Below are 13,280 nucleotides of genomic sequence, written 5' to 3'. Positions count from 1 at the left end.
CTTCGTATACTCCAAACTTCGAATCAGCTTTAGTCCTTCACTCTTCATCGTAAGAAACCAAAAATTACCAGAACTCTAAAGTAAGCCTCTATCATGCAACACAAAGAGAACACAAGCAGAGAAAGCACCTTGGAGAAAGAGAATACTATGTGGATGAAAGAAAACTAACTCATGTTCAGTCAAAGCTTCTCATAAAAGACCAGGCGTGGGCTGGGCGCAGTGGCTCACTCCTCTAATTCCAGCACTTTGGGAGGGCAAGGGAGGTGGATCACGAGGTCAAGAGATTGAGACCATCCTGGCTAACATGGTAAAACCCCATCTCTACTAAAAATACAAAACTTAGCTGGGCATGGTGGCGGGCGCTTGTAGTCCCAGCTACTCAGGAGGCTGAGGCAGCAGAATCGCTTGAATTCGGGACATGGAGGTTGCAGTGAGCCGAGGTCGCGCCACTGCACTCCAGCCTGGGTGACAGAGCGAGACTCCATCTCAAAAAAATAAATAAAAGACCAGGCCTGGTGGCTTAACCTGTAATCCCAGCACTTTGGGAGGCTGAGGCGGGCAGATCACTTGAGATCAGGAGTTTGAGATCAGCCTGGCCAACATAGTGAAACCCCATCGGAATGAGATTCTGTCTCAAAAAAAGAGAAAGCTTCTAATAAAAGAGCAGCAAAGAAATCTGTTATGGTTAAAACATAGAACAAACAAATAACAAACAACAATAACTAAGGAAGCTTAGTTTATTAGAAATGTGCCAGGCAAGGGAGATAGTGAGCGAATGAAGTCAGTCGAATGGATGCCGATTAGCTTTAACATTTGAGTTTTATAAAGTTTCATTGGGGAGGGGTTAGCCAAAGGATGCTTTTAGGGCGGGGATAACAAAAGTGGGGGGAGGGGCAGGAAGGAAGGGTAGAGTTAGGGCAGGAAAGAATTGGTCAAAAGTTGCAAAGCTGAGTCACTGACTGTGTTGATAGGCTAGGCAAGGCTGGCTGTGAAAAAGTCTGTGGTTTTATGTTTCCTGAACACCTGGGTCCAAGCTGAGCTGTTGCTGACATAGTTTATCTGTCTTGCAAATTGTGGTTTCTGTGCTGTTTTTCAAGTTGTGGTTTCTGTAGTTTTCCATTTCTCAGTCTTGAGAAAGATAAGAAAAGATACTGCATTCTGCAAACAAGAACAAGATGTTATTTTGTAAAAAGAGGAACATTCAGAGAACAAAGAAGAAATTTTAGACGTTAAAGACATGGTAAGAAATGAACATTTTAATGAAGAATTGAAAGATAAAATTGAGGAAATTACACAGAAAGCATGGCAAAAAGACAAGGAGATAGGAAATGAGAGAAAAAAGGTAAGAACATTTATGAAATCTATGAAGTTCAGCAGCCAAATAATAGAATTTCCAGGAAGAGTAAAACAGAGGGGAAGAAATCAACAATGAAATAGTTCAGGCCGGGCGTGGTGGCTCACGCCTGAAATCCTAGCACTTTGGGAGGCCAAGGTGGGCGGATTGCCTGAGCTCAGGAGTTCAAGACCAGCCTGGGCAACGTGGTGAAACCCCGTCTCTACTAAAATACAAAAAATTAGCTGGGTGTGGTGGCATGCACCTGTAGTCCCAGCTACTTGGGAGGCTGAGACAGAAGAATCGCTTGAACCCAGGAGGCGGAGGTTGCAGTGAGCTGAGATTGGGCCGCTGCACTCCAGCCTGGGCAACAGGGCAAGACTCCATCTCCAAAAAAAAAAAAATAGTTCAAGAAACACACTCAGAATAGAAGGATCAAATTGAAAGTGTCCATCATAATAGATGAAAATTGTTCTGCACTAAAGCATATGATTGTGAAATGTAAAATGTCTAGGACAAACAGGAGATTCTCAGGCTTCCAGAAGGGGTAGGAGGGTGGCACAAAAAGGTGGTGGGGAAGTCAGAATTGCTTTGGATTTCTCAGCAGCAACACAGGAATAAGAAAAGGAACAAACTAAAAGAGGAAGGTATGGCTTTCTTTTCCTCCGGGACACAGAAGGTCGTCCTTCCTACCTACTGGCTGCCCTTGGGGGCAACCCCTTGCCCAGCACCAAGGACATCAAGAAGATCTTGTACAATATAAACAACAAGCCCAATGGCAACCAGTGCAGCAAGATCATCAGTGAGCTGAATGGAAAAAACATTAAAGGCATCATTGCCCAGGGTATTGGCAAGTTGCCGGTGTGCTCTCCCACAGGGCTGTGGCCGTCTCTGCTGCCCCAGCTCTGTAGCTCCTGCTGCTGGCCCTGCCCCTACTACAAAGGAGAAGAAACGTGAGAAGAAGGAGTCCCAAGAGTCAAATGATGACATGTGATTTGACTTCCTGCTCCCCTGCCAATTCCCCTGGAAAGAAAGAAAGAAGGGACGGAGGGAGGGAAGGAGGGAGGGGAAGGGGGTGGGGGAGGGGAGGGGAGGGAAAGGGAAGGGAAGGGAATAGAGGAAACAGGAGAGACGCAAAGTGATGGTGAAGGAAAATCACAGGATCAAAAACAGCAAATGTAGAAAGCAACTGATCCAGACTGGGAGAGGCGTTAACTCAAAAGACAGGCATGTTGGGGATTTGTTTTCCACCATTTAAAAAGACAAAGCCATTCTTAGCCCCATGGGTCATACAAAAACAGGCTGCAGGTCAGTTTTCTGACCCCTGGTCTAGTCAATAAAAAAGAAACAGGATGAACTGACACTAATTTCTGGAAAGAAGGAGGGAAGGAGGGAAGGAGGCAGAAAGGAAAAAAAAAAGAAGAAAGGGGCCAAGCATGGTGTCTCACCCTTGTAATCCCAGCACTTTGAAAGGCCAAGGCGGGTTCATCACGTGAGGTCAGGAGTTTGAGACCAGCCTGGGTAACATGGTGAAACCCTGTTTCTACTAAACATTTCTACTAAAAATACAAAAATTAGCCGGGCGTGGTGGTGCACCCCTGTAGTCCCAACTACTCAGGAGGCTGAGGCAGGAGAAACACTTGAACCCAGGAGTCAGAGGTTGCAGTGAGCCTGGATGGTACCACTGCATTCCAGCCTGGGTGACAGCAAGACTCCGTCTCAAAAAAAAAAAAAAGAAGTAAGAGGTAAGGAAAGAACAAAGGAAGGAAGAAAAGGAAGGAAGGAAGCGAGAAGGAAAGAAAAAGAAAGAGAAAGAAAGGAAGAAAGAAAGAGGCTAGGTAGAAGGTGTCACCCTGGTATTGATAAAGAGATAGGGGAGTGGTCATACGTCATACTGTAAGGAAAATTCCTGGGTGAGCCCACAGAAATGACAGGTTAATCCAAATTATAAACTGAGGAATCTCATTGTGAAGCCTTTGCATAAATCCAGGATACCTAGTTATCCAAGAGTCTCCCTGGCCAGATTGCAAAAGCTTTCGCTGCTCTGGGTCTTCCTCATTGTAGTCCCTGTCATCAGGGTTTCCACAGCACTCAGCTCATTCTCCAAGCTTTGACTGCAGTATTCTTCAGGATACATCATCAATCATCTTCCCTCTGCCTTGACATGCTGCTTGGCACTGTGACCCTTGACACAATGTTAAGTGCCTTGACACATACTGCTACTCCCCAAATAAGACTTACTTCAAGTAAATGTACATTAGATATCTGCAGGAAAAATGAAGAAGAGTAAGACAGCAACCATTCCTTCCCTTCAAGAATTCCCTTCAAGAACAAGGATTTTTCTCCATATAACAAGAATGTGATTGCAAATTAGCTTCACAAAAGAGTAATTTGGCAGAGCTCTAATCTCCGCTGGCCTCTCCAAAAAACCACAATAAAATAGCTTTTGATATAGACAATAAATTGTAAATATCAGTAGAAGCTTCCTTAGAAGCTATCTTGATGATAGACACTGACTTTTTTGTTTATTTTTATTTATGTTATTTCCATTGCATTACGTGACAAAATATTTCACATTAATCTAACCATCAGTCTGCTTTCTATCACTATATACAATATTTGCCTTTTCTAAAATTTTATAAATGTGGAATGATATAGTATAATCTTTTGTGTCTGGCTCCTTGTATTTAGCATAATGCTTTTTTTTTTTTTTTTTGAGACAATCCTGCTCTGTCACCTAGGCTGGAGTGCACTGGTGTGATCTTGGCTCACTACAACCTCTGCCTCCTAGGTTCAAGCGGTTCTCATGCCTCTGCCTCCAGAGTAGCTGGGATTACAGGTGCCCACCACCACACCTGGCTAATTTTTGTATTTTCGGTAAAGACAGGCTTTCACCATGTTGGCCAGGCTGGTCACAAACTCCTGACCTCAAGTGATCCACCCCACTCGGCCTCCCAAAGTGCTGGGATTACAGGTGTGAGCCATCACACCCAACTCTTTTCAGCATAATGCTTTTGAGATTCATACATGTTGTGTGTGTATTGGTAGGTTTTTTGTTTGTTTGTTTCTATTTTGTTTTGGCTCACAAACAGAAAAATCTAAAGTAGCTCTTTTTGGTAAGTAGCTTTGCATTGTATGGATGTAAAACAGTTTATCCATTCACCAGTTGGTTGTTTCCAGCTGGGAGATACATACTACGAAAAAAACTCCAATGAACAGTTGCATACAAGTCTTTGTGTGGACATGTTTTCATTTCTTTTGGGGAAGTATATAACAGTTGGATTGCTGGGCCGTGTAGTAACTCTGTCTTTCACATAATCAGAAACCACCAAACTCTTTTCAAAGTATTCATACCACTATGGTTTGTGTCCCTCCAAAACTCATGTTGGAATTTAATTACCATGGTGACTCTACTAAGAGGTGGGACCAGGCTAGGCATGGTGGCTCACGTCTGTAATCCCAGAACTTTAGGAGGCCAACGCGAGAGGATTGCTTGAGGACAGGAGTTCAAGACCAGCCTGGTCAATGTAGTAAGACCCCATCTGTACAAAACGTTTAAAAATTTGGCCGGGCGCGGTGGCTCACGCTTGTAATCCCAGCACTTTGGGAGGCCGAGGCGGGTGGATCACGAGGTCAGGAGATCGAGACCACAGTGAAACCCCGTCTCTACTAAAAATACAAAAAATTAGCCGGGCGTGGTGGCGGGCACCTGTAGTCCCAGCTACTTGGAGAGGCTGAGGCAGGAGAATGGCGGAGCTTGCGGTGAGCCGAGATTGCGCCACTGCACTCCAACCTGGGCGACAGAGCAAGACTCCGTCTCAAAAAAAAAAAAAAAAAATTAGACAGACATGGTGGCACACACCTGTGGTCCTAGCTACTCAGGAGGCTGAGGTGGGAGGATACCTTGAGCTCAGGAGGTCAAGGCTGCAGTGCGCCATGATCATGCCATTGCACTCCAGCCTGGGCAACAGAGCAAGATCTTGACTCTTAAAAAAAAAAAAAAAGGAGGTGAGAATTTTAAGAGACAGCCCTCAAGCCCTCATGAATGGATTAATCTTTTCATGAATTAACAGATTAGTGGGGTTATAGTGGAAGGGAATAAGTTATCTCAAGAGTGGGTTTGTGATAAAAGCCAGCCTTTCACTCTTCTTGTCCTGTGATGCCTTCACATGTTATGACACAGCAAGAAGGCCCCTGCAGTTGTGACTCCTTGTCCTTGAATCCAAGCACTTGCCAGTTTCCAGAACTTTACGAACTACATTTCGGCTGGGTGAGGTGGCTCACGCCGGTAATCCCAGCACTTTGGGAGACCAAGGCAGGTGGATCACTTGAGGTCAGGAGTTCAAGCCTAGCCAAATGGTGAAACCCTGTCTCTACTAAAAATACAAAATTTAGCCGGGCGTGGTGGTGCCTGTAATCCCACCTACTTGGGAGGCTGAAGCAGGAGAATCCCTTGAACCCGGGAGGTGGAGGTTACAGTGAACCGAGATTGCGCCGCTGCACTCCAGCCTGGGTGACACAGTGAGACCCCTTCTTAAAAAAAAAAAAAAAAAAAAAGAGCCAGTCGCAGTGGCTCACGCCTGTAATCCCAACACTTTGGGAGGCCGAGGCGGGCGGATCACGAGGTCAGGAGATCGAGACCATCCTGGCTAACATGGTGAAACCCCGTCTCTATTAAAAATACAAAAAATTAGCCCGGCAGGGTGGTGGGCGCCTGTAGTCCCAGCTACTTTGGAGGCTGAGGCAGGAGAATGGCGTGAACCCAGGAGGCAGAACTTGCGGTGAGCTGAGATCCCACCACTGCACTCCAGCTTGGGCAACAGAGCAAGACTCTTTCTCAAAAAAAAAAAAAAAAAATAGAAATACACAGAGCCACTATGACAGCAGTAAGTGAGAGAAGAACGTAAGACAGTTACTGCACCCTTATCACTTTATAATTCAATCATTAAAACATGGTGGTATATGTTATTGTAATTCACATCTGATAACTAGTGAGGTTGGGTTTTTTTAATGTTTATTAGACTTTTTCAAGTTTTTACCTGAATTGTCTCTTTTATTCTTTTTTCCCCCCCCCACAAATAGGACTTTTTCTTTGTCACTATTAGAAGTCTAAACTTTAAACAAGATTCTTGGACTGACAGCTCATAGCCATCAGCTCGTTCAACTTTACCACCTGTTTTGTCCCCAGTGGTTTTTCCAGAACTACCTTCACCATGAAGTTCTGTGAGTTTTCCTAATTCAAACTTGGGCTTCTTCTGCATTTTTACTTTTCTAATGAAGACATCATGAAAAGCATAAATAGATTGGCAAGGCTTTTCTATGACTTTTCCAATACTGTTTGGAATCAATTTATTGACTACTTCTTTCAAGTCATTTTGTCTGCACCTCTCAGGTCATGATTTCCATCATCTTCTTCCAGATCTGGTGGACCTGTTGGTGCTGAGCGTAAGAGGTCTTCCATATCTGATTGTTGCATTTTTTTTAGTAAAACCAACACAGAACAGACGAAGCAAGTAACCACAGGAAGTCTTGACATCGACATGAGCTTCAATCATGGTCTGCCATTTTTTGACCATGGAACACATTTTGTCATGGGTAAGATTCATGCCATGAAAGTTAGTTCAGCAGTTTTTGCCCTGAGCATCTTCAGTAATCAGCTTGAATTTTCTAAATGTAACTTCCTCATTTGGCAAATCAGCAAGACTCACTTAAAACACACAACCCTTGAGACCATCTGATGCAATTTTGATTCCTTGGGTCCTGGTGACTAGCATCTTTCCAATATTTATTTATTTACATTCATTTATTTATTTATTTATTTATTTATTTTTTTTTTGAGATGGAGTCACTCTGTCACCCAGGCTGGAGTGCAGTGGCATGGTCTCGGCTCACTGCAACCTCTACCTCCTGGGTTCAAGCTATTCTCCTGCCTCAACCTCCCGAGTAGCTGGGAGTATAGGCACCCACCACCACGCCCAGCTAATTTTTGTATTTTTAGTAGAGATGGGGTTTTACTGTATTGGCCAGGCTGGTCTCGAACTCCTTACCTCAGGTGATCTGCCTGCCTCGGCCTCCCAAAGTGCTGGGATTACAGGCATGAGCCACTGTGCCCAGCCCCAATATTTCCTTTTTTTTTTTCTTTTTTTCTTTTTTTTTTTTTTTGAGACGGAGTCTTGCTCTGTTGCCCAGGCTGGAGTACAGTGGCATAATTTCGGCTCACTGCAACCTCCACCTCCCGGGTTCAAGCAGTTCTCCTGCCTCAGCCTCCTGAGTAGCTGGGATTACAGGCGTGCACCAACAAGCCCAGTTAATTTTTGTATTTTCAGTAGAGACGGGATTTCACCATGTTGGTCAGGCTGGTCTCAAACTCCTGACCTCATGATCTGCCCACCTCGGCCTCCCAAAGTGCTGGGATTACAGGCGTGAGCCACCGTGCCCGGCCCCCAGTATTATATTGAACATAGTAGGTGCTTTTACATCACACCAATCTTTCTTAGGAAATGGATCAACCACTTTCTTCTTGGCTCCCTTTCTGCCACCTTTGGTGCTTGTTCTTGCCAACCACTATGGTGCTGCTCAGACAGCCAAAAGGGCGCTTTCATTCTTTTTATTATCACTCATTAGCATGGTTGTCAAAGAAAAATAAGAATAGAGGCCATTGATAAGATACACCCCAAGGCCAATCAGCCATAACCAAGTAACCAAACTTTAAGTCATCCCTATTTCCCCTAAAGGCTAGCTCTAATCATAAAACACAAAACATAAGCTTTACATTCTTATCAGCATGAATCAGTAAAATTAAATCAATCAGCTCGAGACAAATCAGCTTGAACTTACAGAAATATTCATGCATAACAGCCAATCCTGAAAAAGGTCAAAATATTCTTCCTTTATGCTCTATAAACTGCTGTAACTCCTGTAAAATGGGCTTCTTACCACTTGGTTTGACATCTCCAGGATCTTGTTCTATACCCGATCTGACTTTATTTTTGACATAGCCAAATTTTGTTCGAAAGGCTTCTCCCTTCTTCTTTTTCTTCCTTTCCTCCATATCTACCTTCTTGTTCCCCCTCACTCCCCATCTCTCTCTCTCTCTTTCTCCTTATTTATTTATTTTTCTCTCTCTCTCATGGGAGAAAGGATAAAAATAAAACTATTGAGATAAAATATTTTTCAAGGCTTTAAGTTGGTATCATTTATTTCAATAAACTCTTACTAGCATTAATCTTTTTTTAAAAACAAAAAGGTATCTCAATATTTCAATCTGCATTTCTTTTTTTTTTTTTTTTTTTTTTTTTTTTTTTTGAGACAGAGTCTCGCTCTGTCACCCAGGCTGGAGTGCAGTGGCGTGATCTCGGCTCACTGCAAGCTCCGCCTCCCGGGTTCACGCCATTCTCCTGCCTCAGCCTCTCCGAGTAGCTGGGACTACAGGCGCCCACCACCACGCCCGGCTAATTTTTCATATTTTTAGTAGAGACGGAGTTTCACCGTGGTCTCGATCTCCTGACCTCGTGATCCGCCCGCCTCGGCCTCCCAAAGTGCTGGGATTACAAGCGTGAGCCACCGCGCCCGGCCTGCATTTCTATGATTACTTGAAAGATTGAACAGTTCCTCATTTTTCAAGACATTTGCATTTCCTCCTTTGTGAACTATTGTCTCACGCCCTTTGCACATGTATCTAATGACATCTTTGCTTATTTTTACCTGCCTCTGTCAGAGGAGGCATCTACCTCTCAATGTCTGAAATTAAAAGGATAAATATTAGGACTTACTTATTAAAGGAAAACTATATTCATCAGGCACAGTATCCTTAAGGAAAACAAACTGCTGATCTTACGAGGTTTGGGGGAAGCGTTTGTCTAGGGATTGTTGACAGAGCAGGAGCGTCACCATCTTGGACAAACACTGCCATTTTAAGTTCCCCTTGATTAAAAAACACCTAAATCCAGCCCCAAAAACATCAGCCTAATGGCTGATGTCAGCATGACCATAAACCACAAATGACACCTCCAACCAGAAACATTCCAACCCAAGATAAACCCCCCTCCCACCAGAAACATCCCAAACCCACAATAAAACTCTCCTCCACCCAGAAACATTCCAAACCTGTGATAAGCTCCCCCCTCCCTAAACCCTTAAATACCCTTAGTCTATAAGAGAGAAGGCTCCTGACCGAAACTGGCCAGAAGCCCCTCTCGGGTTTACTCTCCAAACTAAACCTGTCTTTGACTGTTGGGCCGTTTTTCATGTTTCTTTCTTCTTTTTTCAACTCTTACATTTGGTGCCAAAATCTTGGACGGGTGTTGGGGTAGAGGATCTCTTGCAACCCAAGAAGCACTGGGCAATGGCAGCTCGTCCCAGGCTAACTCCTGGATCCTGAGCATCTCTGGCCATCCGCCTTGTCTTTTCTCTCTCTTTACTTTTCAAGCAATTTGCGTGAGGAGGACAACTAATCTGAAGGGGACTGTGAGGCTTGCGCTGGGGCTACTCCCCAGTGGGTTCTCAAAACCCTCAGGTTTCAGGGATCCACCTCCAACCACCTGCAATGGGTATTTCATTCTCTAACCCTTGTCCTCTCTTCCTCCCTCTTCCTTCCTCTTCTCTCTCTCTCTGTTCCTCACACGGCTCCAGTCTGGGAGTCCCTCTGCTGATTCCAACCAGAACATCCAACATCGGACACTAATCCAGCCAACTGATAAGATTTGCCTTCCCTGGCTTCCTCGCAGTATCCCGGAAACTCAGGTCTGCCATTCCAGTGCATAGAGGACCAGTGGGACTAAGCTGGAAGAAATCTTGGGGACGCCCAGTCTCCTCAGCTTTACTCTTCTCTTTGTAAAGAGGATTCTGGGTCTCTGTCTTTTGTCTGGGGACGCCTAGAACAAAAACAGACACCCTTGGCTTCCTCTTACCAGTCCACATGGTGCCAAACAATCTCACATTCCTACGTCCTCCCCACGGGGGTGTCTCCTTCACAACCTCGCCAAAACTGGCTTACAGGGGGACCTAAAGCCAAAACGTTTAGTTTTTTATTGCAACACAGCCTGACCCCAGTACAAATTAGATAATGAGAGCCGATGGCCCAAAAACAGCACTTTTGACTTTCAAATTCTCAGGGACCTTGACACCTTTATCACCAGGAATGGCAAATGGCAAGAGGTTCCCTACACTCAGGCTTTCTTCTACCTTAAATCCCAACCCTCCCTATGTCAAGCTTGCAACCCTCACAAAATCCTTCTTCTTTTTTTGTTTTGAGACAGAGTCTCACTCTCTCGCCCAGGCCGGAGTGCAGTGGCATGATCTCGGTTCACTGCAAACTCCGTCTCCCAGGTTCACGCCATTCTCCTGCCTCAGCCTCCTGAGTAGCTGGGACTACAGGCACCCGCCACCACACCTGGCTAATTTTTTTGTATTTTTAGTAGAGACGGGGTTTCACAGTGTTAGCCAGGATGGTCTCGATCTCCTGACCTTGTGATCTGCCTGCCTTGGCCTCCCAAAGTGCTGGGATTACAGGTGTGAGCCACCTCGCCCAGCCGAAATCCTTCTTCTTAATGAAAACTCTCCCTGGCTCTCTCCTTTCTCTGAAACCCCTTCCTCCAAAACCCATTTTGATCCTGCAGATGAACCCCCTCTGTACTCTCAACCTCCTGCATCTGTCCAAATGCAGGATCTGTCCAAACCCTCCACTCCTTTGGACCCTCCTGCCCCAAGCTTTAACCCCAAACCCCGCCCCTCCTCCTTCTCCACCCATTACCCATTCAAAAACTGCTCCAACCAGTCAAACCACATCGGCCATTCTCCCTCTCCAGGAAGTGGCTGGGGCTGAAGGCATTGCTCATGTTCATGTCCGTGTCTCCATGTCGAACAGCACCTGGATCTTTCTCTGAAAATCCATCTCATTATTGCAGGGAATTCATGAACACAGCTCAATCCTTTAATTTAACTTGGCATGACATTTATATCATTCTAACCTCCACTCTCATTCCTGACGAGAAAAGCACATCCGGCATTCAGCTGAAACACATGCAGATGAACTCCATCATCAAGCCCTTATACAAAATCCAGTGGCCAATGATGCAGTCCCCTGTAGAGACCCAGATTGGACTTACCAACATGGCGACAATGGCATCAGGTGAAGAGACCACATGATTACCTGTCTTCTCGTGGGCATGGACAAAAATGCCCATAAGGCAGTTGATGAAAAACTCAGAGAAATTACACAAGAGCTCCAGGAAAATCCTTCCCTTATCATGCCTCACTGAAGCTATGCTAAAATATACCAATTTGGACCCAGAATCTAGAGAAGGTCAAACTTTTCTCCACCTCCAATTTGTTTCCCAATCTGCCCCAGCTATCCAGAAAAAATTACAAAAATTAGAGGAGGGTCCCCAGACACCCCAGCAGGACCTCCTAAATGTCGCCTTCTGTATTTTTAACAACAAAGATGAGGAACGCAAATTGAAAAAGAAACATCTCCATTTAAAATACCAGATGTCCAAAAGTCAGTTACACCTAAAGCTCCCTAATAACCCAAAGGAAAACTCCCTCACCTGTTTCCAATGTGGCAACCCTGGACACTGGGCAAAGGCTCGTCCTAACCCCTGGCCTCCCACCAAACCGTGCCCAACTTGTGGTCTTTGGGGACACTGGAAGATGGACTGCCCCCAATGGGAACACCTTCCCTATTCAGGTGTGGCTCATAATGAAGTTCACCGACCATCACAGGAGGAAATCTCTTCACTGTTGGTGCTGACAGCTGATGACTGAGGGTGCCTGGGTTCCTTCACCCTCATGTCTAGTGAACCTACAGAACCCAGGGTAATTAGGAAGGTATCCGGTAAGATTATTACCTTTCTTTTGGATACTCGGACAAGTCTCTCTGTATTAACTGAATATTAAGGCCCATTAGAATATTCATCCATTTCTGTTGTTGGCATGAAGGGCATACAAGAAACCCCATACAACACACCGCCTCTATACTACTCATTTCAGGGAGTCACCCTCACTCACTCTTTCTCGGTCATTCCTCATTGTCCCACTCCTTTATTAGGAAGGGACATCCTACACAAACTAGGAGGAATCATTCATTTATCAACCCTACACTAAAGCCACTCTTATTTATTATTATATCAAGAACAGAACCCCTCCTCAGACACTCCGCATCAAACAGACTTAAATCCCAAATTCCTCAGCCATGTAAATTCCGTAGTATGGAACACCAACTCCCCCATTGCAGCTACCCATCATTCTGCAATTCAAATTTCACTGAAGGATCCTAAGCACTATATAGTGGTCCCACAATATCCCCTCAATTCTATGGGGACTCAAGCCCATCATCTCCCGAGTTTTGGCTGCCAGTATTTTAATCCCCACCCATTCTCCCCACAATACTCCTATTCTCCCTTAAAAAAACAGATGGCTCCTATAGACTGGTTCCGGATTTGTGACAAATCAATTCCACTATTATTCCTGTTTGTCCTGTTGTCCCAAACTCCTACACTCTAGTGTCACGAATTCCTCCCAACACTAGCCATTCCTCTGTATTTGACCTCAAAGATACCTTTTTTACTATCCCTCTACATCCCTCCTCTCAAAACCTTTTTGGTTTCACTTGGACTCACCCTGACACAGGCTACTCCCAACAACTCACCTGGACTGTCCTCCTTCAGGGGTTTAGGGCAGCCCTCACTATTTTGGTCAAGTACTTAAATTGGACCTCTCCCAACTACCTCTACAACCTACCATTTTGCTTTAATATGTTGACAATTTACTTCTTTGCAGCCTGTCTCTAGAACATTGTATTCAAAACACCCCCAGGATTTTTAATTTTTTGGCTGAATGTAGGCACCAGGTATCCAAAACGAAGGCCCAATTAACTTCTCCAAAAGTTTTATACCTAGGATTACTCATAACTACAAATACCCAAGAAATTCTGCTGACATGAAAGCAA

The 13,280-nt window shown here is 44.7% G+C and overlaps 1 pseudogene; it reads right to left on the bottom strand.

The window, feature by feature from the left end:
- Positions 1-2,026: 2,026 nt before the first annotated feature.
- LOC116472411 (small ribosomal subunit protein eS1-like) lies at positions 2,027-8,384 on the bottom strand (annotated as a pseudogene).
- Between the last annotated feature and the right edge of the window lie 4,896 nt (positions 8,385-13,280).

Source organism: Hylobates moloch, unplaced genomic scaffold, assembly GCF_009828535.3.
Source record: "Hylobates moloch isolate HMO894 unplaced genomic scaffold, HMol_V3 SCAFFOLD_8, whole genome shotgun sequence".
Classification (NCBI taxonomy): Eukaryota; Metazoa; Chordata; class Mammalia; order Primates; family Hylobatidae; genus Hylobates; species Hylobates moloch.
Note: the sequence above shows the minus strand (reverse complement) of the source record. Positions and strands in the feature narration are given on the sequence as shown.